Genomic DNA, 23,727 nt, shown 5'->3' on the forward strand with positions numbered 1-23,727 from the left:
GGGACTGGCCATGCTGTGAAGAGGCTGCCACGCACACCCAAATCTGCAGGATCTCCACAACACAGAGCAACAACAGGGTACCCAAAAAGAGTTCCAGTGAGAGCCCAGCATCAACCTTTTTTCCTTTCATTTTCTCGTTTTCCCTTAAATTTTATTTGGTTCTGTGGTGGGGGAAGCTTGCAAGGGTAGAGGGTGGGGACGAAGGCAAGGGGAAATGAGTGGGACGGAGACCCACGATGAGAAAGACACAGAGAGTAAATAAAAAGAATATTTTAAAAACACCGCTGATTGTGCAAATGCAAAATATTGCTTACTGTTTGCCTTACTAGATGGAAGCATATGAAAAGTCTTCCTACAGGTTAACGTTGGCCAAATACCTGCAATTAGCATGGTTCTCTTCACAGACATTAGTCTAGCAGGCTCCTTCATGCTGTGTGTATCCCGTGTCCACTTTGATCGTCACCTCTTATTCATCCCTCTAGAAATTTCTGCAGGGAAAAGACTAAATTCCTTCATTTCCTCACTTCCACCTTATATAAACGAATGTCAAATCTATCTTTGCATCTTCCTGTTTCGTCACCATCAGAGCCTCTTGTTGCAAATCACCCGGGCTTAGCATCATCTCTCTCCTCTCCCTGTGAGCACAGACATAACGGAGCAGTGTCTGGTGACACCCTGCTTACTGGAACTCAGATCTTAGACACATCCACTATCAACTTACTTCTCATTACTTCTCCCATGAATAGTCTTTCATGTTGTTTAAATACCCTTGAATGGTTTTGTAGGCTTCAATGTACGCTGTAACGATATGCGACACACAATTACTGAAAGTAAAGCTAAGTATTTAATGTAGAAATTACTCACAAGATACCAAACCCAGAGGAGCCAAGCAGTTTTCAGCGGCCAAACCGGAAGCCGAACTCCTGGAAAAGAGACCGAGACTTCCTGTGTGCTGTCTTTTATGCCTTTCCCCGTCCCCTAGCCATGCCCACGTAGTTCCGCCTACGTACGTATACGTCTTTACGTCCAGCCGTATACGTCTTTAGTCCTACCTAAAGTGGGTGTGGTTAGCGGTGTGGTAAACCGCCCTTTTATTACCTCATCTGTATGCGCCTCTAGTAAGTCACATGTTTAATGGCGGCATCAGACTTCCTCCTATATGGTTTTGCTTTGTTTTTTTTTTGTTTTTTTTTTGTTTTTTTTACAAAATCTTGTGTTTCCTTAAGGGAAGTATAGAGACTTATTAATCATAGGTGGTTAAAAGATCACTGCTGCTACTTTTTGGAGATGGATTTTTTTTTAATGCTCTGAAGCCTGACTGAGATAGCATCATTTAATCTCCCCTTCTGTAACACGCTGTCCTGCACAGACGCGGGAAGTCCATTTGGCTCCCTTTCCAGTTAATACCACTTTAGCTGCCCCCAGCACCTTGCACCATGACCCATCAATCTCCTGAGGAGACTCAATTTCATCAGAATGAAAACTGATGAAAGACACAGAGACTTCCCATCTATGTTTTAATTCCTGGACTAGACTTGAATTTCTTTACATCTCTAGCAATGAAATCTTGGAGATGTGTATCAACACATCTCATATTCACTAACCCCAGCAGCTTGGTGGCTATGCCTAAACTGGGAAGCTTTGACACATGAGTCCTGTGCTCCACAGGACGGCAGGATCTAAATATCCAGGCAAGAAAACCACCTCTTGTCATTGGGTCACAATCAGTGCTTTTGCTGCTGGCTGGATTCCTTTTAAAGTACCCCTGAACTTCTGTCTTTTATAGATAGAAATAAAATCATTCTTGAAAGCTCAACTGGTTCCCAAATGTCCTCTATCCATGTCACATCTGTTTTGCTAACCTATTGCTGAGAGTCAATCCAGGATGTTTCAAAACTAAACTACCTTCCAGATAATGCCCTCTTTGCCTTAGATGCTTGTAAATAATGCCTCAAAAGCATCCTAAAACCAGAAAGCTTTTGTATTTGTTGAGAGATTTCCATTACACTGGAGTTTCTTCTATTACAGAATGGAACAAAAGTCAAGAACATGTTGTTCTTAAACTTAAAAGATCCTGTTACTCAAAGAAGGAAAATGAAGGGCATGTTATTGTCTGGTACTTTGAAGACTATTTACAAAAAAGAAGAAGAAGGAACAGGAGTAGAGGGAGGAGGAGGAAGAGAGGGAGGATAAGGAGAGGGAGGAGGAGGGTGAGAGGGAGGAAGAGGAGGAAGAGAGGGAGGAGGAGGAGAGGGAGGAGAAGGAGGAGGGGGAGGAGAAGAAGAAGAAGAAGAAAGAGAGGAAGAGGAAGAAGGAGAAGAAGAAGAAGAAGAAGAAGAAGAAGAAGAAGAAGAAGAAGAAGAAGAAGAAGAAGAAGAAGAAGAAGAAGAAGAAGAAGAGAGAATGACTAGAGTTTTAAATTTAAAATGGTTTATACCTCTAAAAGTCTAGTAAGGGAAAAAGTGATAGTTCAGGGCACAATAAAAATTTGTGGGTAGGGGATAAAATGAGTTAAATCTGCCTATTTGTCTTCAAACAGGACATACTTAAGCTTTCTAAATATGTGATATGAAGTCATTTGGTTTAAATTCATGATTTAAAAAGCTAAGATGACATTTATTTAAATGTACCAAATTCAGTAATGATTGAAACACGGGAATGAAATTTCCTGTTTTAACTTTACTTAAAGATTAACTCTGGTGGGTCTTAAACCTTCCTTAGCCTTGTTACATTGTAATTAAAAAGATTGTACTTAATTTTAATTCCTCTGTCAAATTAGGAACGAAGAAGACTTCTATTTCATTAAGCAGGAAAAAATTCTCTTTACTAGGTTTCTTGACTGGAAAAGAAAATGGTGAAAGAAAGGAGCCTCTGTTTTTCTTCATGTTTCATTTCGTTTCTGCTTAGTGCCCATTTCTCTTCCCTTTATCTTGAGACAGCTGACAAAGACCTCTTACTATACATAGGTTTTCCTAACTCGTATTCGGGTGGTATTACCCAAAGGAACTACTCACCTGTAGGGACTCATGTCCATCAGTTCTCTCTTAAATAAAGACATCTGTAAGTTAAAAAGAATTATGATCATTTTCAACTACATGCCATTTCTCCAAATGAAAAATATATACAGTTTGCTGCTGTCTCAATAAAGACCAGAATATTCACCGAAAGTCCACAATATGGTATAGCAACTGAAGAGAGCATTGTGAGAAATGTGGGTGGATTGTATGGTATTTTGACTTTGCCAGTATGAGTTGGCACCTCTGCCATGGCTCCCTCTGAGCCTGGCCTCCGCTCGTTTCTACCTAGTGCAGCCTACTCCCACAATGTACTGGAACTGCTCCCTATAAGCACAGAGACTAATATTTTGTAATAAGCCCTCGGGAAGATTTCTGCTGAAACAAAGTGGTACAGACAGCCTGCCACCATCGCTTAAAAGCAAACCTGATCCTCGGTGCCCTCCGGTTTTACAGAGGACAAGGTAAGACACAGCATTACAGGAACCAGCAGGAGCAACCCCAGCATGGGAGACCCGTCAGTGGGCACCCGTCCTCACTGACAGCGACCCCAACGCAGGCCTGGCTTGAGCCAAGGGATGCTTTTTTGTTCATTTTAAGGCATTGTTTATATACTGAAAACATTTACATTATTTGGCTTTCCTGGTTCGTATATGAGGTACAAAGGGCTGAGATGTTTAATCCTCAACAAGATTATTCCACTTTTCTCCATCTGTTCTGCTATTGAAGTACTGTGCTTGTGAGAAACTGTTGCTTCTGACTCTCACAAATGACAATGCCTAGAGACGATGCTCGAATGTGGAAGGAGGCCATGTTTTTCAATCCTAGACTACCTCGATATGTTGCCCAGCTATGCCACTCAATATTGACCTCAAAGACTCCATGTCAGCATAACAAAGAAACATTTACACGTCAATGTTTACTGCAGCCCCTGTTCACAAAAACTAAACCACAGAACCAAACTCGGTGTTCAAGACATAGGCTTAGATAAAGGGAATATGATTTATATACACAGTGGAATTTTCTCAGCCATAAAGAGTGAAGTCAGCTGGGTGATGGTGGTGCCTACCTTTAATCCCAGCACCCTGGAGGCAGAGGCAGACGGATCTCTGCCAGTTCAAGGACTTTGAGTAAGTTTCAGGACAGCAAAGCTAACCAGAGAAAACCTGTTTTGAAACACCCCATACATTAAAAAAAAAAGAATAAAGTTATGTTGTCTGAAGGCAAAAAGATGTAACTAGAGATAACTGTATTAAGTAAATTAAGTTAGTTTTAGAACCTTTATTTGGGGTCCTTGACATTATGAACCCTATAAATCACATGCTTACCAAGGACATGAAGCTCAGAGGAGCACCCTGGCAAATGATGCATACAGAATTACATTAGGGTGATGGTTGAGGACATGGATGCTTTCCATCAGAGACTTTCCTAGATCTTCATCTGTGTGGCATAAACAGACATTAACTGCCATCTTAATTTCTTATTTATCCATAGTTCCCGAATCTGCAAACACATCACATTAGCCCAAGTTCTGCTTCTCTGTTGTTTGTTGTTTTGGGGGGTTTCGTTTGTTTGGTTTTTTTGGGTTTTTTTTTTTGGTTTTTTTGGTTTTTCAAGACAGTGTTTTCTTGTGTAACAGCTCTGGCTGTCTTAGAACTCACTCTATACACCAGGCTGGCCTCGAACTCACAGAGATCTGCCTGCTTCTGCCTCCCAAGTGCTGGGATTAAAGGTGTGCACTGCCACTGCCTGGCTTCAAGCTCTGTTTCTAATAAACATATATATTAGGGAAGTAATCCTTTTGATAATAAAGTGAGGGGGTGGAGAGACAGATAAGTCATTAAGAGCATTTGCTGCTCCTGCAGAGATCTCAGGTTCAGATCCCAGCACCCACATGAAAGTCACTGCCCTCTGTAACTTTAGTTCCAGGGGACCCAGTGCCCGCTGTGACTTCCACAGACACCAGGCAAACACGCGGTGCATTTACATACAGACACCAGGCAAACACGCGGTGCATTTACATACATGCAGGCAAACATTCATACTGATGTTCTTTTGCTGCAGTGACAGGCGATGAAACACGAATTGCCAGTCAACAAACCCACGTGGAGTCTCTTGAAGGGAAAGGGAAGAAGAGAAGGGGGCATTGGCCAACCGGGAGCAGAGAGAAAGAGAGAAGAGAGAGCAAAGGGAGGGTGAAGGTTGGTTATCTCTCACTCCCCCTTTCCGTTGACTCATGGTTCGTGTCTCGTTACTGGGTAAAACGTAGACATTTTGACAACAACGACCACGACACAAACCTGATACATGAGGTAGCTTGTTGGGGCCCATTCCCTGTGGTGGGACGCCATGCTCAGTCTTAATGTATGGGACAGGGGCCTGGCCCTGCCCCAACCTATTGTGCCAGACTGTTGACTGGCATGGTAGCCCTTACCCGTGAGGAGGAGTGGACTGGGGCGGGGCGGGAGGGGGGGAGTGGAGGGAGAGTAGGAGGAGGTTAAGGGGGTGGGTAGGAGGAGGTGTGGGAGGGAGGGCTGTGATTGGAATGTAAAATGCAATTAAAAATGATCATTTTTTTAAAAATTATAGGCAAAAATCATTTGAAAGTTATAGATGTAAAAATTGTAAAGAAAGTATTTCAAAGCTGGAAAAAACTTGAAAACAAACAAACAAAAAGTAATCTCTAGTGTTCTTGCCTCTTTTGTAAAGGGCTTTAAAAATAGCACGTGATATTTTTTCTTTTCTCCCTGGAAGAGGTAACAGAGGGCAGAAGTTTCCACTGTCTTTTTTTTTTTTTTCTAAATGCTCTGTTTTATCTGCCGACTGTGCTTAGAGAAGAAAGGAGGTGGATGACAGAGTCAGCTGCAAGGCCAGCAGCCGAGGTGCGACCCCAGCTACTCAGAAGCAGCCACTCCCACAGGGAGATTAAAAAGAAAGCTAACACGAAAACCCCAGACTGGAGCAAGCTTAACTGTTTCCTCTCCAGAGGCGACCATTAAGTCAATTTTGTCTTCATGTTGAAGGTGGTCAGAAATTGTTACTTTGCTTTTTCCAAAGGCAATACGTGGGAAACCCTTTAAAAATTGTTGTGAACATAATCTGAGGCTTAAAATCCTAATGTATGCCAGTGCGTTGAGTGTCAGTCTGTGCTTGCCCAGGGAGTCTCCAGGATCCTTCCTTCTCTATCCGCCAATGCTGGGTGGAGTTGCACACCAAAGCAGCTATGCCCAGCTTTTTATGTGAGAGCTACAGATTTGAACTCAGGTCCTCATGCTTGCAGAAACCCTCTAACCATCTTCCCAGCCTCGCCTTTGGAGGGCTGTATTTGCAGTACATGATACAGGTGGCCCTATGTAGCCATGGGATCCCTGACCACAGATTTCAGTCAATCGTAGATCAACAATGTTTTGGTTTAAAGTGTCTTAGTTTTTAGGGGGAGCTCATGGACCCCAGACTGATAGCTGAGAAACCAGCATAGGACTGATCCAGACCCCCAAACCCGGGTGTCATTGAGGAGGCCTTGGCAATCTATGGGGCCTCTGATGGTAGACCAGTATTTATCCCTAGTAAAAGAATGGACTTTGGGAGCCCATCCCACATAGAGGGTTACTCTCTCAGCCTAGACACACTGGAGAGGGCCTAGGCCCTGCTCCAAATGACTTGACAGACTTTGAAGATCCTCCATGGAAGGCCTCACCCTCCCTGGGGAGCAGACAGAGGATGGGATAGGGAGTTAGTGGAGGGAAGAGAGAAGGAACTGGGATTGACATGTAAAACAAGCTCGTTTCTAATTTGAATAAAAGAGAAGTGTCTTAGTTTTAAAGTGTCTATACTGAATTTATAATGGGATTTTCCTGTAAATAGCATTTATACTATATTAAGTAAAGTAGGAAAGCCAATATCCAAGGACAGAGGGTAGCTTGAGATGGCGAGGCCAAGGAGAGCCTCCTCTGTCCTAAAAGTAAATTGGGCAAAAGGCAATAGTTTCTCAGGAAATAACTCTACTTAAGGGATTGGAATGGGTGAGCAATCTTTTAAGAACTCGGAGTCCATCTACCTCATTCTAACCTCTGCCGTTACTTTCCACACAGCTGTGATCCCACTACTGAGAAGGCAGAGGGTGGGGGGTCCGAGGGAAACACTGCAGACTTCCAGATGAATTGCCAAACGCCCGCTTCGGCAGCAACCTCTGACTTCAACACTCATATGCATGTGAGTCTGTGTACCCCACACATATGAGCATATGCATACTGCACGTGTCTGTGTGTATGTGTGCGCGTGCGCACGCGTACACACACACACACACACACACACACACAGAGTCACGCAGAGACCCAGACACAGACCCACACACAGGACAACTGCTATTCCACAGTCTGAAGTTCACGCCAGCCACCACACTCGTTATTCCATGTAATATTTTACCACCATGAACAAAATCAACACTGAAGAAAGTGGAAATGAAGCAGGCCGTGAGGCTATGGTAGAAGAGGGCACATCTGCACTCCTCCTGTGCAGACCCAGGCCTTAAAATGAGCAAGCAGGTCTCTGACGTTGTATGAGAACATGCATGAGAGATAAGCAGTCCTGAACAGCTGTGGGTCCTTTCCTTCCCGCCTCCCTATTTTCAAGCCCCTACGTTCCCACAAAGTACTGCATCGTCCCCAAAGCCCAATCGGAGAGACTCAAAGCAATTGCACCTTTTCTCAGGGGTTAACACACACCAGAGTGTAGTTACCTAGTTTATCTCCATTTTGTTCCATCATATCACTTTTCTTTCATCTGACTCTTTTTTAGTGTCTCTGCAGAAGTACCGAAGTATCCAGCATGCTCCAACTGTGGCTGCTCCCTGTTCTGGACACTGATACAGGAACCACCTTGCTCTGACTGGGGGTCTCCACTCTTTCCATAACGTTTATCTCCTAGACATTGCTGTCTTTAGCGATCACATGAAGAAACGTAGGTGAAAAAAATCATTTTGTGTTATGTTTAAATTATATGACATGTCCTTAAATTGCCACTTTTCTTCGCTATAGGGGTAGCAGGTTTATTGAAGTTTTTTTTTAATTGTGAATAGAGACTCCTGAGGGCATCTTGAGTTTCTTTTTCTTTTTTTTTAAGATTTATTTATTTATAATGAATACAACATCCTGCCTCCATGTATGTCTCAAGCCAGAAGAGAACACCAGATCTCATAGTTGTGAGCCACCATGTGGTTGCTGGGAATTGAACTCAGGACCTTTGGAAGAGCAATCAGTGTTCTTAACCTTGGAGACATCTCTTCAGCCCGCATCTTGAGTTTCTTTTGGAACATTGCTAGAACACACTGTCTGCTTGACCTGGACTTCAAGGGCTCCAAAGTCAGACACCATGCGATAGGTTCACTGTGGTTTACTTGAGAATGGCTTGCTTTCATTCTGATTAAGCAATATGAACTGCAAGCTGAGCACACAAGAGTGAATGAGTGACACACACAATGAATGACTGATGCCTGCCGTCAAGGACCAGGATTGAAATCTGAGTCATCTGGCTGCAAACCCACCATCAGTCCACAGGAATTTTCCGTAGGTAGCGTACACAGCGTGTGGCCCCCTCTGTTCTGAGTCTACTCCTAGAAACATGTATCTGCTTTTCAAACTGTCAGCATCGCCTTCCAAAGACTAAGACAGACAGAGGCAAGCAGTGTGGATCGACAGTAACGCCACGCGCATGTTCAAACTTGATGGTGTCATATCGGCGCTCACATAAGAAAATCTGTCGGAGTGAATTATGACACAAGCACACGAAAGGTATTTCGCCTGAAGTTGTACCAGAAAATGTCTGCGCCTCCAAATCCGTGAGAACCAGAGACAGTCTCATAGGGTCAGCCACTGGGTGCTGCAGAGGGAAGGTACTAACATTTGGGGAGACAGGCAACAGACATGGAGTAAGAGATGTGTCCATGCCCCGAAGTAAGACGCAACAGACGTGAAGTGCAGAGATGTGTCCATGCCCTGAAGTAAGACGCAACAGACATGAAGTGCAGAGATGTGTCCATGCCCTGAAGTAAACTAATATAGCAGAGCAAATGAGGGGCAATTCCTGTACAAAAGCCTGTATCACTGACACATGTGTTTTGCACCTTTAATTTCCATTTAATCCCCTCCCTCTGCAGTGAAGCTAAGTGACAGGACAAATGAATGTATGGATTTGTTTGTGTATCTGATGGCTTAGGGACAGTGTTATGGCGTTCATCAGTTATGGGGTTAAAGAGCTTTTAAATCCAAAATCCAGGAGGGCAAAGAAGAGGACCAGAGGACACGAGACAAAGCGAGGAGGGGTTTGTGATTTGGCAGAAGAACCGGTTCTTAAAGACCCACCTGCTCCTGACTTCTCTGCCTCCAGAACTCATTCCATTTGGATTTCTACATTGGAAGCTAAGCCTTTGGCATCTGCTTTTGCTCACATAGTTTGTAAATAGTCTGTGTTCTGACTCTCAGCTCTGGGCTCCTCGCTCCCTTGTGAGAGATGCAAAGTTTACAGGCATGAGCCCCTGAAACAAAATCCTGAGGAAGGATGAAAATCCTAGTACAATTGTCAGTGGAACTAAGAACACAGAAAATCAAGTTCATCATCGCTGGGGCTGGCTTACAGTTTAGAGACTTAATCCATCTTCATCATGGTGGGGAGCCTGGTGGCATGAAGGCAGACATGGTGCTGGGGGGTTAGCTGGGAGCTCTTCACCCGGATCTGAAGGCAGCAAGAAGAGACTTTGAGCCACTAGGCCTGGCTTGAGCTTCTAAGACCTCAAAGCCCTAGTGACACGCCTACCCCAAGAAGGCCACACCTCCTAATAGTACCACTCCCTACAGCCAAGCATTCAAACGCACGAGTCTACGGGAGCCATTCCTATTCAAACCGCCACACTTCACAATAAGGCTTATTAGATTTTTTGTAAGTATTTGTTTTGTTTAGAAATACAAAGAAAGACTTAGATTAAAAAGCTTTGGTAAACTGGGTAGTGGTGGCGCAGGCCTTTAATCTCAACACTTGGGAGGCAGAGGCAGGCAGATCTTAGTGAGGTTGAGGCCAGCCTGGTCTACAAAGCAAGTTCCAAGACAGCCAGGGCTATTACACAGAGAAACCTTGTCTCAAACAATGAAAACGAAAGGTTTTGGTGAGTATGGAGCCTAAGACACAGAACTGCCAACAGTGATGTTGCCAGGCTAACCCATGAAAGTCAAGTACGATTATTGTAATGCCTGCTTCTCCCAGACTCACAGCTCCATTGTTTTCTAGAGCCTTGCTTTGATGATCCTCCCTGCTTGTCACTCTCAGTGACTCAGTGAGGTCCTCCCTCTTCTCCCAGTTGATGGGGCACCAACTCTTTTAATCATGTCTTGGTGACACCTCATTAAGGATTGATGATAGCCTCAGGTAGCCTTCCTCCACCCCCAAGTCTGATGAGATCTGGATTTGTTCTGCAGATTCTAAAGTGACAGAAAGAGAAGGCCTGCCATCATCATGACCATGAAGAATGCAGACCAACAGTCAAGGTTTGGGCCTGGTGACAATACAGTTGTGTGTCCCTATGGCCACGATCACAAAGGGCAGAACAGTTTGGGTCTTCTGAGGAACTGATGTACAGACGCCATAGACAAAACAGAGACACACCAAAGCAGGAGAGAGGTAGAGTGACAGGCAGAGATGCTTCAGGCCTAGCTGTAGGCCCTCAGCTGTGAAAGGGGACATAGAAAGGTCAGGTAGGATGAGCCCCAGGTCACAGAACAGTTTGGGGAACGTTTTAGTCAGCCCAAAGCTACCCGTGGAACCCACTGCTTTGCTAACCCTCGACACTCATTTTCCCTAACTATAGTAGAAGAGGCTGTCCTGCCCCAGACCAGAAAGGGAAATGCCACTTCTCTTCTCTGTGACAGACTCCAGGAGCCATGTTCCCTCCTGGGAGAGCTGCACCATGATGAGCTCAGTCATGTGAAGTCCTTATGTTCTGAGCACAGCCTGAGGGAGCCTGAGGGAGCCTGAGGGAGCCCACAAACACAGCCCTGAATCCTTATACCCCGTGAATCATCATTAGACACGTCCTGTAGACCCCATGTGTCACTTGCACAAAATTTATTCTTAAAAAATAAAGAATTATATTGATTCATCCTCTGTTGGATTGCTTAACCTTATGGATAGTTGTTAGAATTTGTGCAAACCATCTCACCATGCCTGGTAACACTGTGGAAAGCAGCATCCTTTTAATATTAGTGAAAGATCAGTGCCATCAGAAGAGGAAATGCTTGTGTTACACTGGGGCCAAAGGAGCTCTAATAATCTAATAGTAGCTTTTCTTTATTTGTGTCCCAGCATAAGAGACATATTGCAGATTCTAAGAAAGAGGCCATAGTTAGAACACTCTGTCGTTAGTTCTTTTAATAACTGGATTTTCCCCTATCTCATATCACCCAGAATGCCTATGAAACAAGTCTACATTTATAGGTGTGGCAAACCAACTATTTTCACCCACGTGAATTCGGAGATGACATCAGCAAGGCTACATTAAAATAAGGAATGTTTCATAAGCTGTTCGATCGCTACTATTAGCTATGATAGATACCCAATTCCTTATTCATCTATATTCAGGGTTCGTGTGTGTGTGTGTGTGTGTGTGTGTGTGTGCTATTTCCTACAGGAGCCAGCATAGCTCACACTGTATCCAAGGTATCATTCTGATGTGCCTATAGTAGCACATCTGGGGACACGGCCTGTAACCATGAAGCCTATAAGGCTGATATCCTGAGAAACAGATTTTCAAACACAAAAATTAAATAGTCCTCGACAACTGAAGGAAAAAAGGTAAACTTCCCCCACTGTTAACAAAAAAGCAGCATGTTTCCAGATTTAAAAAACATCCCCACAGAAGCCCTGCGTACATTCTTCCTAAGACCCGTCTTGCTTAAAGTCTTTGTACAAATGCCATCTGCCCACACTGTAAAGCTGTTCTCAAAACCAGAGCCAGGCAGACACCAACATGCATGAATCTTGAGGAATTTGGAAGAATATGTACAAATGTGCCAAAAAAATATTTGTTTGACTATATAATTGAAAGGAAAAAAAAGCAACTAACTTCTAGAATGTAGGAGGCAAAGTAATTACGTTGCTTTACAGTTGAAACCAACACTACAAAAACCTGGAGGAAAGTTGCCCCTGAAGTTTAAGACATTTTGACTATTCTCCAGAGTCCCTGCAGAAATATCTTTGTACGTCATAGTTTCATCTTAAGAGTAAATCAAAGAAAATTTAACAGTCTTGTGTATAATCAAATTGCAGCTTTCTTTTTGCTTTGATCCAGGGTGTTAGACATGGGTGTGTACATACTTGGGTTAATGCGAGCTCTTTGGAAAACCTTGGGGGAAGTCTCTGGCTTGTGTCATCTTGAGTTCTATTCTGTGGCCCATGGATGATACATGCTAGAGCCTGGCATTCTACTTCTGGTGGAGACAAGTTTTCCACTGTTTCAGCTGGATGCTAGATAGCTGCCTTTGGGTCTCTCTTGGCTCACTAAGCTGCCTGGTCTTACATATTCCTCTACAGGTGCTAAGAATCCAGTTATTTGTATTACTTGCTGTAGATACATTTTTTTTATCTTCAAACATCCTAGCCTCCCCTAGTCTCCTTATTTCTGGAATCCCCCATCCACCCAGGATTCCTACCCATTCCATCACAATGGCTTCCTAGGCACTATGTTCACCCTCCAGATCTAGCTGCCATAGCAATCTAAAACATTGCTATTACTTTAAAAATCCCTACTGACCTCTGGTTTAGTTTTAAACTCTTTAAACTTTTTTTTACAAAACTCTCAACATAGCAGCCTATTTATCAATACTCTCTTTTATACCACAAAATCACCTATTCTTACATGGCTAGTACTAACACCCAGATTTAACCACAGCTCCGAGGCAGCTCTCATATGTTCCCTAGGCCTTTAAGCTCTCCTGTTTTTCTTCACATGTCCAAAATAATCTATTTCAAGACTTTAATTTCCTCATTCTTCCTTCCTGTTTCAATTATCTTCTTCCTCACTCTAATTTCTGAGCAATCATAGCTTTCACCTAGCAACATCTATTACTTAATTGCATGGTATTCTAACTTTTCTCTAGCTGTTCAGCCTAATGGCTTGTTGGGGTGGTATATCCAATTTCATAGGTAAATCCTCAAGTAGAGGGGTAAAATTTTAATCATCAAGTCTGAGGCTAAAGTCATGAATCATAGGCATGCAGGAAATAGTTACTGGTTTTATCAATGATTTTCATCTGCCCAGGCAGAAAACAATGAAAGGGGAATTAAAAAGTGATAGTTTCCTCCTTTAAAAAAATCAATATATGATTTGTCAACTCCAAACTCACACAAATTTAATTTTTTAAAGTATTTTTTAAAAATGGTGTGCTTCATCTCACCTAGCTCCTCCCAAGTGGAGGGAATGATGGGAGGGGCACCCTGGCTGGCACCCCCATGTGTATAATGCCTGTACCCTTGTGTAGGACTCCTTTAATATTGTAAAAATTCTGATGCACAATTTTTTTGTGTTTGTGTAAACACATTGCATTCCTTGTTCATGCCATAAAGAATGCTATAAAGAAGAAACCTAAGGCTCCAAAAGCAAAAGCAAAACAAGGAAAAAACAATGATGTGTTTTTGTGGGTTTACTGTTGTTGTTACAGTCACTAAGTATTCTAATGAAGTCTTTGTAAGTTTTAAAGAAAGGAATGAGAGAAATCTAAATATTCTCATAAGTATCATAAAATAAGAAAGGGTCGTTGCTGAGAAGACCTGGGTTTGGTCCCCAGCAACCACACGGCAGCTTTTGATTATCTGTAACTCCACTTCCAGGGGATCCAATGCGCTCTTCTAGCCTCCATGGGCAATGCCCACATAGTGCACAATACATCATAGAGTCACACATGCACGTACACATAAAATAAAAATAAGTAATTCCAACAATTAAAAGTACCATAAAACAAAATGATTATATTTAATAGGAGAATAAACCAACAAATGGGAAAATTAAGATTTAAAGTAAGCTCTTATTTTTCTATTTGTTGTTAAAAAGAATTTAAAACTATTTCTAAATTTAAATATATTACAGGAAGGTACTCTGAATATTATCAAAAGAGAAACAAACAAACACCATCTAGCCACAAACTCTTTATCTTCCGTGGTGTACTACTTATATGTTGGTGGAATGGTGGGCAGAAAGTTTGTGGGAGTCATCAAATGTCTGATTTGACTTAAGGACCACTCCACGAATAGTCCACATCCAACACTGCTTGGGATGACTAAGAACCTGGACAGGGACCTAAGGCAAAATCAAATAATACTTGTCTTAAAAAGCAGAAAAGAAAAAAAGTAATAATTAAATGACTCCTAATGACATTCTGCTATATTAGTAGATCAGTGCCTTGCTCAATGAAAACCAGAGAAACTTCCCCCTGCAGCAGATGGGAACAAATAGAGACCCACAGCCAGACATGATGCAGAGAGTGCGAGATCTTGGAACACTGAGACCTAAATGGGATGCCTCCTTCAAACCTCTCCACTCAGAGCTCAGGGGTCCCCACAGAAGAGGAGGCAGAAAGAGTGTGAGAGCCAGAGAGGTGGAGGACACCAAGAAAACAAGGCCCTCAAAATCAACACGAGCCAAGCTCCTATGAATTCACAGACTGAAAAAGCATCCACAGGGCTGTGCCAGGTCTTTTATGGCTTTCAGTTTAGTGTTGTTTTGGATTCCCAAGCATAGGAACAAGTGGGTTTCTAACTCTAGTAGCCTCTGTTGGGCTCTTTCCCTTCTGTTGGTCTGTCTTGTCCTATTTCAAAGTGATCGTTTTTTTGCTTTATCTTATTATATATTACTTGGTTATATTTAAAATGAATGAAGAATGAATGAATGTAAACCCAGCTCCTAGAGTAAAGATTAACAACAGACCTGTCATTCATACCTGCTGCAAGACAGAAAGTCAGTTTTCTCCAGTGGAATGAATGACAGAAGGCATATCAACAACTCCATGTTCAGGGATAATGGTTATCTTCTTAAGCACTGTGTTTAGAAATATCATGAGATATCTAGTCATTTAAAGCCAAATGAACACGCTTATGTATTTTTAACACATTTTTTAAACTACAAAATTGACATTTCATTTAAGAAGGCATAAGGAGGCTCTCTGAAGAAGGGGCCAACAAGTAGTCCCCTGTCTCGGTGCCCTGCCTTCTCTCAGGCTGCAAAGTCATTCTCCTGGGTAGTTAGTTCTCAGCAACTGGTTCACAAAGGAGGGGAGCTCTGGTTTGGTTTACAGATGGTTCTGTGTGCTGTGCAGGCTTCACAGCGCCTTGCTTTCTCTGTACACTGTGCTTCTGAAGAAGCCAGCACCTGAGGACTTCAGAGGATCTCGGCCATTGCCATGGCATTCTATACTGCTTCCAACCAAACAACCCTCTCTCTAGAAAAAGACTGTGGCAATGGGACTAGACTCATAGGATTGACTGGTCTTCCCACATTCCCTGTTCATTTCAAGCAGACAACATAAGAGTAGAGTGGCCTTTTATTCATCTATTAAAATATACTCACGAAGCAAATAAACGCCCAAATTGGCACTGTTTTAAGAGCAAATGTCTGACATGTTATCAGCACCTCAGTGACGTTAGTTTACTCTTGCAATGATGCAAAGGCTCACAGATGTAGCACATGCTGCACACCTAACGCTGCCTAAGTATGAAAATGGGTTGACCTCTGCTTAGACAATTTGAATTATTGGACAAATTCAGCTCAAGAACAGGGCCTCAGTTCATCATTCAAGTATCTTTGATAATGTTCTAGAGACAAATCTAAATCAGCCTCACAATCTTAAAAGGTATTAGTATAAATCCAATAGGTGTGGCAACTTAGAGGGGGAAGTACGACCTACCATGTTGTCTTGAGTGGACCCTCCGAAGTCCGTGTGACTGACTGGGTCTTCAGCAGGGAATGCTGTTGAGGCATGGTGGGGTAGTCAGGAGGTAATCTGTGTGACTGACTGGGTCTTCAGCAGGGAGTGCTGTTGAGGCATGGTGGGGTAGTCAGGAGGTAGTCTGTGTGACTGACTGGGTCTTCAGCAGGGAGTGCTGTTGAGGCATGGTGGGGTAGTCAGGAGGTAGTCTGTGTGACGGCCTGGGTCTTCAGCCTGGAGTGCTGTTGAGGCATGGTCAGGAGGTAGTCTGTGTGACTGACTGGGTCTTCAGCCGGGAGTGCTGTTGAGGCATGGTGGGGTAGTCAGGAGTAGAGCCTTGTGTCTGTTTTCTGCTTCCTGAGGTCATGCTCCTGGGGGAAGACTGGGAATTTCATCCCTTCTTCGTTTTCTCTCCCCAGGCATATGTGACAGGCTTGGTTCCACAGAACATTCCTGCCATGGCACTCTTCATTACCATAGACAGGTTCAAAATGTAGCCCAGCTGTTATGGACTAATACTTTCCTGAGCAAAAATAAATGCCATTCTCCAGTTATTTCATCTACTTAGCTTCAAACATGAATAGTTAAATCCAGAAACCTACCAATTTGCTCCAATGATAATGATTCTCGTTTGTTTGTTCAGTTGGTTTTGGTTTTTTTGAGAAAGGGTTTCTCTCTGTAGCCCTGGCTGCCCTAGAACTAACTCTGTAGATCAAACTGGCCTTGAACCCACACAGATCTGCCTGTCTCTGCCTCCTGAGTTCTGGGATTAAAGGTGTTCGCCACCATCAGTCAGGGCTCTCCACTTCTTACCCACGTGTCTATCTTTCACATGTCAATAGCCATTTACATACTAAATAAAATTTTTCTGTATTTCTTCTTGAGATATCATATTATACATACATCAATATAACAGAATTTCTTGTATTTCCATTATTCAGACACATTTCCTTTGTGCTTTCTTTCATGAATAATTCTGTAATATAATCATTATTTGTATAATACTCATTGTAACTTGGGCTAGTTATCAGGACAGAATTTTGAAATTGTAACATTTATTTCAAAAGAAGAAAAGTATTCTCTCTCAGGGCAGCTAACCAAAAGACTTATAATAAACTGTCACCTTCTCAACAGATGGTAATGGTTTGTACTGTCCATACTTTAGACTTTCTCTTTTTTTTAATCTTTAAAAATTGGTGGCTGTCTTGTTAACCACTAATAATTCAAGAGGAGGGGTGTAGAGACGACACTCTTCCTGCCATTCAATTCACTTTTGGTACTCTGAATACAGTAACCAGAAACTGGAAGCTATTTCCCCTGATTTATCTTTGACCCACAAAGGTTGGGCATGGTGAGGGAGGAAAGGTAGCTAGTTGAGAAGACCCCCATTATTACACATATACAACCATGTTTCAGATACTCTTGGACTCTGAAGACAGAAAACCCAGTGGAAGGGTTCCAAGATGTGTTTTAAGGGGCAGTTGGGAGAAGCAGCAATGTTTAGCCTGGATACAAGATAACAGGGTGGAGAAGTCACTGACTGATGGAAATACCTGACAGGTTGTCCTGTGGAAGGGGGAGTAGAGAGAATATTCTGGAGACGGAAATCACAGGAGGCAGTGGGGACATGGACAGTGTCACCCTTGTGGCTTCCAGTGGAGAGTCTGACGTCCACACGGCATGGCAGGCTTTCTGCTGTTGATAGATGTCTTGCAGCAAGCCAAAGGGACAATCTACTACAGCTGTCGTAAGATATACTGAAGCCTGGACAGGCGGAGAGAATGGAAAGCGGACTGTAAGATTCTTCTAGAAGATTCCTGTGCTAAGGGGGTGCCCCGGCTTTCATGAACCAAGCAGGTAAACTTTATGGAGTGGGTCTGGGAAATTCAGGAAAAATTGTTTAGGGATTAATTTTTCAAAAAGAATATTTTGGAGAAAGTGCTAACTGACCTGCCAATGAAATCATTCTCAAATCTGATTCATTTGAACAATGATTTCTAAGATTAAATCTGCATTTGTTTCATATGCTCTGGTTTCATAACTCAGTTTTGAAACTACTAAATTTTTCCCTCAATAGAAATTATAAGCTATTTCACTCTAATATTCAAATTATGTTTTAACGAGCTCCTCCCCTTAGATTATTTTTATAGAATCAAATTATTTCTAAGAGAAACAGATTACACTGAGAGACCTTTGCTAAATATTTTTTTCTCTCATGGGCACTGTGGATATTTCCATGGATGCCTATAACAATAATCAGAAAATAAAATTACAGTAAGAAGCATGCAAAAGCATTCATGTGCAGCATTTTTTAAGATTTCCAGTACAAATCCCAGTAAGAGAAGCGCTTTTTTCCTTATTTGTTTTTTGTTTGTTTTCTCTGGACTCAGCCCACTGACGATCTATTGCTTAAATTGTTTGAATTCTACTTCAATCTGAGCTTTGTTTGAAAACCCACAGGTGGAGAATCTATGACTTTTAATGCCCTGGGATCACTGGTTTCAAGGAGATCTTAACAAATATACAGCCAAAGCAATGGGGGACATCAAACTAAGGAAAAGATGCCCAAAGAAAGGCTCATTATGGACTGCCCAGGCCACGCCGAGTGTTCATTGCTGGCTCAGATCCATCCAGCGTTCAGAATCCACAGAAAGCCTGGACTCACCACCTCTTCTCCATCACGACAAGGGTGTCTCACTGTGTGGACGCAGTAGTCTGCCAATGGTATGAAGTCTGTAATCTCCACTGTCAAAGCCTGCCTGCAGTGAGGCCACCCAGGGTCTTTTTCTCCACTCCACACGGCTCCCTCCCTCATCTCCATTCCGGGTAAGAAAGAAGCAAGAGGATTGGACAAACGCATGTGAAAGTAGAGAATGAGAAGGCGTGCTTCAGATGAAAGAAAAGCCACACCAGAGGTCAAGGACTGCAGAGAGGCTGGACAGCCTTTGTCTAAAACCTTCAAGTAGAAAATGCTCCAGTAATCCAAATTGTTTAAGCTCTGAAGAATGTCACAGGCAGAAAATAATCCCATACCTGACCTCCTGTGATGGGTCACCATCAAAGTGCTGATGCATTAAAATTGCGTCCAGTTTATGTGTAGAAGGTGCATACAGTGGGGAAAACCATGGGTACAGTGCATAAATGAGCTTTGTTCATATGTGTGCCCCATCCCCAACACACTTCATTGTATGCTTTTGTAACTATATATAAACCAAATATTTCACAATCTGAAAAATTGTCCAAATTCTAAACACTTCTAGTTCCAGGCATTTCAGGTAAGAAAACTCAAGTGTAATTGGATGATTTCAGTGCTAATTATTTTCATTTACTTCCATTTAATTGAATTTATTTAATTTATGCAAACTTGAAAAGAAATCACCATATCCCAAGCCGTTTTTCTCAGACATAGATTATGAAGTCTTGTGGTTGATATCCATCCTGTTATAAAGAACATGGGTCTTGATTGGCTCCCCTGAATGACAATCTTTTCCCACTACTAAATAAATCCCTGTGGCAGTGCTGGAGAGATAGATGGCTCAGCAGTTAAGAGCACTGACTGCTTTTCCAAGGTTCTGTGTTCAATTCCCAGCAACCACATGGCAGCACACAACCATCTATAATGCATCTGATGCCTTCTCCTAGCATGCAGGCATACATGCAGATAGATCACTCATACTCATAGAATACCTACATAAGTAAAAAGAAATAGAAAAAGGAATCCCCATGGTAGGACTGTGTGGTACAGGAAGCCACTCTGCATTAGGAAATCAAAGGGACTAAAAGTTCATTTCTCTATGCCTACATGGCTTAGAACTTAAGTTTGGAAATCCAGTCATGCCTGGACCTTTGAATTTGCTGTGACAGGAACAGAGGAACCAGTTTGCTTAGTGGTAACATCCCAAGCCCCCAGACAGAGGGTGCAGCAGCTTCAGAACAGTTGGTTCACATTGAAGCTAGATGTTATCACCTGCAAAGACCAGTGACCAGCAGTGGTCACTGTGTTAGCCACATGAAGCATCTTGGGGCTGGTTTTCTTAGCATTTGGTTCTGTGTCTTTCTAGAACTAAGGGAATGAGTCAATATCTAAAAATCCCTTCCTAATTCTGCCAAAGTCAGTTTCTGCTTATTGATGCTAAGAAAACTGAAAAATCTTGTTGGTTCCCTTACAAAGATGTTGTGAACTAGCTAGATATGGGCTATTTTACTTTAAATACTTGTTAAAGAATGATGTACAGACATTATTTCCTGAGTATTTAGGAAAGAATGTATCTTAATGCAAATAAAGGATGAGCAAGACCAAAACTGTGCTAAGACCCTTTCACAACAGTGATGTGATTCAAGCCCACAGGGAGGCTCACAACCATCTTTAACTCAAGCCCCAGGGGATCCGACCACCAGGCACAAGGTGCTGTGTAGACACTCATGCAAACAAAACACTCATACACAGAAGACAAAATAAAATTAAAATAAAAGAGTAAAGAGCAGGTGCAAAATATCAGGTCACCTATGAATGCAGAAAAAGAATTGAAACAGAATTTAACTTTAAGGAAACAGGAGGCCACCTGCTGCCACTCCCTTAGGCTGGAAGGAGGGAGCCCCCCCAGATTAACTCGTAAGTCCAGTTCTGTTTGCTCTCCTTTTCTGCTTCTCTGAAACCAGCCAGTTTTATGTCTGCATGTTTTTGAAGCTGCTCAAAAATAAAGCTGCCAAGAACCGTCAAGCGCCTAGCACAAAGCTGTGTTCGTTTGTGTCAGGTGCAGCTGGCCATCTATCCAGGGTTCCCGTAGCCGTCCCTTCAACAAACCACTGACTGAGGATTCTCAGAAGCCCTTTGTGTCTGGGCTGAACACGGGCAGATGGTCCTTGTGTGTGAACGAAACGGCACACCTATCTTTGGGACCGTGAGTAAATTACAGGTGACTTAAATATGTGGAACAATGTGCATAGGTTATACACAAACACTACACCCGTTTGACAGGGACACACACACACACACACACACACATTCACAGACTTGGGTTTTGGAGGCAGGATACTGAAGTCAATCAACCATGGGTATTTACGGACGGCCGACCATATTTTTTAAAGTGCCTCTGAGACTATTGGCGTCTCAAGATCCAGTAGAAGACTATGAGAAGAGAGAAACAAACTCTGTAGTGAAAACTGTAGCATCCAAATTTAACCACCAACTGCTTTAGTGCCAGCCTGGCTTTGCGTTTTCGTACTGGTGCATTTCCGGCTGACTGTCTTGCCTGCATCTTAAACACCTCCTGTACTCCAGGAAATCAGTCCTTTGATACTTAACCTCAGGCCGGAAATCTTTGAGGGTTTCAGCAATCATTAAACATAAGTTGGTTGTTTTGAAGAGACTCTTCGTGTGAATTTTCTAAGAGGTGAAAAAAAATTAAGAATTTATCCTAAGGAATATTTTGTCTGGGTTATCCATAAGAAGTGGTACAAGGCTTAAGAAATAAGAGCTAAAGAACTAAGCTGAGACTTAAAAAAAGTAAACACACATTTGTTAGCTCATTTTTTCACCTTTAAGACCAAGAACATTTTCCTTAAAATAGTATCTCCCTGCTTACCTCAACAGATCTCTTTTAATGTTGAGCTGCTCAACATCAAAACATCAATAATAATTTCTTTCCAATGAAAAATGTACTATTTTACTGTTTTAAGCAAGGATCACTAATGTAAGAAATATTTAAGCAACTCTGCATTGCTAACTACCTGATTAAACAAACAAAGATGTTTAATAAAAAATGTTCCCAAAGAATCACTCCGTCACTTCAGTTAAGGAAAGCTAAAATTAAAAGTCACAAAGAGTCCAGGTTATTGATTTCCTTAGGCCACTTAAAAATAAACTTGGGCCCGTACTCTTAGTATGAAACAAAATATCGAACACTGCCCCTGAGGCATCTGACCATACTTCAAATACTGATCTTATCGCTGCTGGCAAATCAAACATTGTTGGACTTTAAAAGGAAGGAAGGAAAAAGCCTGGAGCCACTGGAAACCATCAGGGGTTGGGCTGTGGCTCTGAGTCAGGTCAAGAAAACACACACACACACACACACACACACACACACACACGCACGCACGCACGCACGCACGCACGCACACCTGAATAAGGACATTTGGCTTCCATTTGGCTTCTTTTTCAATAACTAGAATTTAGAACGTGTTACAGAAAGACCCTTCTTCTGAAACTGACCTTCTACCCCACCTGATATCTCTCTAAGCGTCTGCAAACAGAAAATGGGATTTTTCTCATGCCTTGGCCATTTGAGTTCCAAATGAAACCATAAATCAGCAGATACATCATAAAATAATTAAATCACGAGAACTGGAAATGGGCCAGGAGTCGGATGGGAATTTTCTCATGTGTTTCAAGTACTGGTTTTGTCCTTTCTATTTTTTGTAACAAATTGTGACATGTAAGTAGGCATTGAAGTACAAAGCAGCCAGAGCAAGGCTAATGTCCTACTGACTAAATTTTCCTGGTTTGTTTGCATAAATGTCTCTTTTTAAAAAGACTTACAGAACTTTCCACTTCTGATTCTCAGAGACCAATGGCCACTGGGCTTCTTGGAACAGATTCTGATATTTGCCAGCAAAATCTACCAGTGAAGTTAGTGTTGTGTAAAAACTCCTGAGAGAGAGGCACTCAAGCTGACCACAGGAAGGGCTAAAATGACGGAGATTTCTCCTTAAATCTCGCATCTTTCGTTTCAACTGAAATGTAAAGGGGTTCTTCACACACCCCTCTTTTCCAAATTCTGTGTTTCATTGAAGAGAAAAGGAATTGTTCCATTATCCCAATTCCTTGTTTCATAGTCATTTTTGTGTTATTGGGGGAAAATATTTCGTTATGATAAGCAGGGCTGCCCAGAAATTCACTGAAAACAGCGCTGGATTTTGATTGTGAGGGGCTTCGGGAGCGCAGCAGGGAGAAGAAACCCTTTTAAGAGGAATCTGCATACAGATGAAACCTGACCGGCCGACGCAAGGGGGCAGGAAGCGCTCAGGCTTAGAGCAGGGGACAGGGCTGGCTGAACGGAGATCTATCTAAATTCTTCTTCGTCCTCGGGGTGTTTATCAATTCTCTCTCAGCGTGCAAAGAATTGCGACGTTGACAAGTGGGTTTAGCTTGTACTTCGTCTAATTACCGCGAAGGGAACGGATAGCGTCTGCAGTGACAGCTATCTGCCAGCGGTGGCTTGAGGACAGCCTGGGGCTACATTCTCTGGAACTTCTCTGGTAGAAGACTAGAGATTCTGATCAGACTGCATTTCTCACACACTCCAAAGGCCTCCCCCATCCCCCTCCCTTTTAACTCTGTGAACTTTGGTTGGAAAGGAGGCTCTTGTTAAAAATAACAAACTAACGAACAAAAAACACCAATCCGCGGACCATGTCCATTGTATGGGGAAATCAGTGAAGGGGGGGGGGGTTGCAACCTGCTCTAGCTAGCTGGGTCTGGTTTTTAAATCTCCTGTCCTTTTGAAAACGCCCAGTGTCTTCACAAACTGCCCTGGGTTCCTATTCAAACTCAGACGATAAGGTGTTTAACTTTGCTCCCACCACTTTGAAAGTTTCTGCGAGAAGTGTCCGTACTGGGAAGGATTTCGATGACCAGGGAAAGGGGACCGAAATGGATTAATCTTGGCCCCAGACCTGAAACCCCGAGTCCATAGTGCCGCACTGGGTGCTGGCTGAGCCGCAGACCCAGGTCTAGGGCTATCTGTCTT

The 23,727-nt window shown here is 42.7% G+C and overlaps 1 long non-coding RNA gene across 2 annotated transcripts; it reads right to left on the minus strand.

The window, feature by feature from the left end:
• Positions 1-2,700: 2,700 nt before the first annotated feature.
• On the minus strand, positions 2,701-18,789 carry LOC121132783. 2 transcript variants are annotated; one of them, XR_005880342.1, is made up of 3 exons: positions 15,956-18,789; positions 14,993-15,090; positions 2,701-3,058 (listed from the first exon to the last, which is right to left on the minus strand). It is a non-coding gene; the product is annotated as an uncharacterized LOC121132783 (long non-coding RNA). The 2 variants fall into 2 exon arrangements; XR_005880341.1 differs by lacking the exon at positions 2,701-3,058 and adding an exon at positions 14,014-14,352.
• Between the last annotated feature and the right edge of the window lie 4,938 nt (positions 18,790-23,727).

The sequence above is a fragment of the Mesocricetus auratus genome, unplaced genomic scaffold (assembly GCF_017639785.1).
Source record: "Mesocricetus auratus isolate SY011 unplaced genomic scaffold, BCM_Maur_2.0 Super-Scaffold_100011, whole genome shotgun sequence".
NCBI classification, from domain to species: Eukaryota; Metazoa; Chordata; class Mammalia; order Rodentia; family Cricetidae; genus Mesocricetus; species Mesocricetus auratus.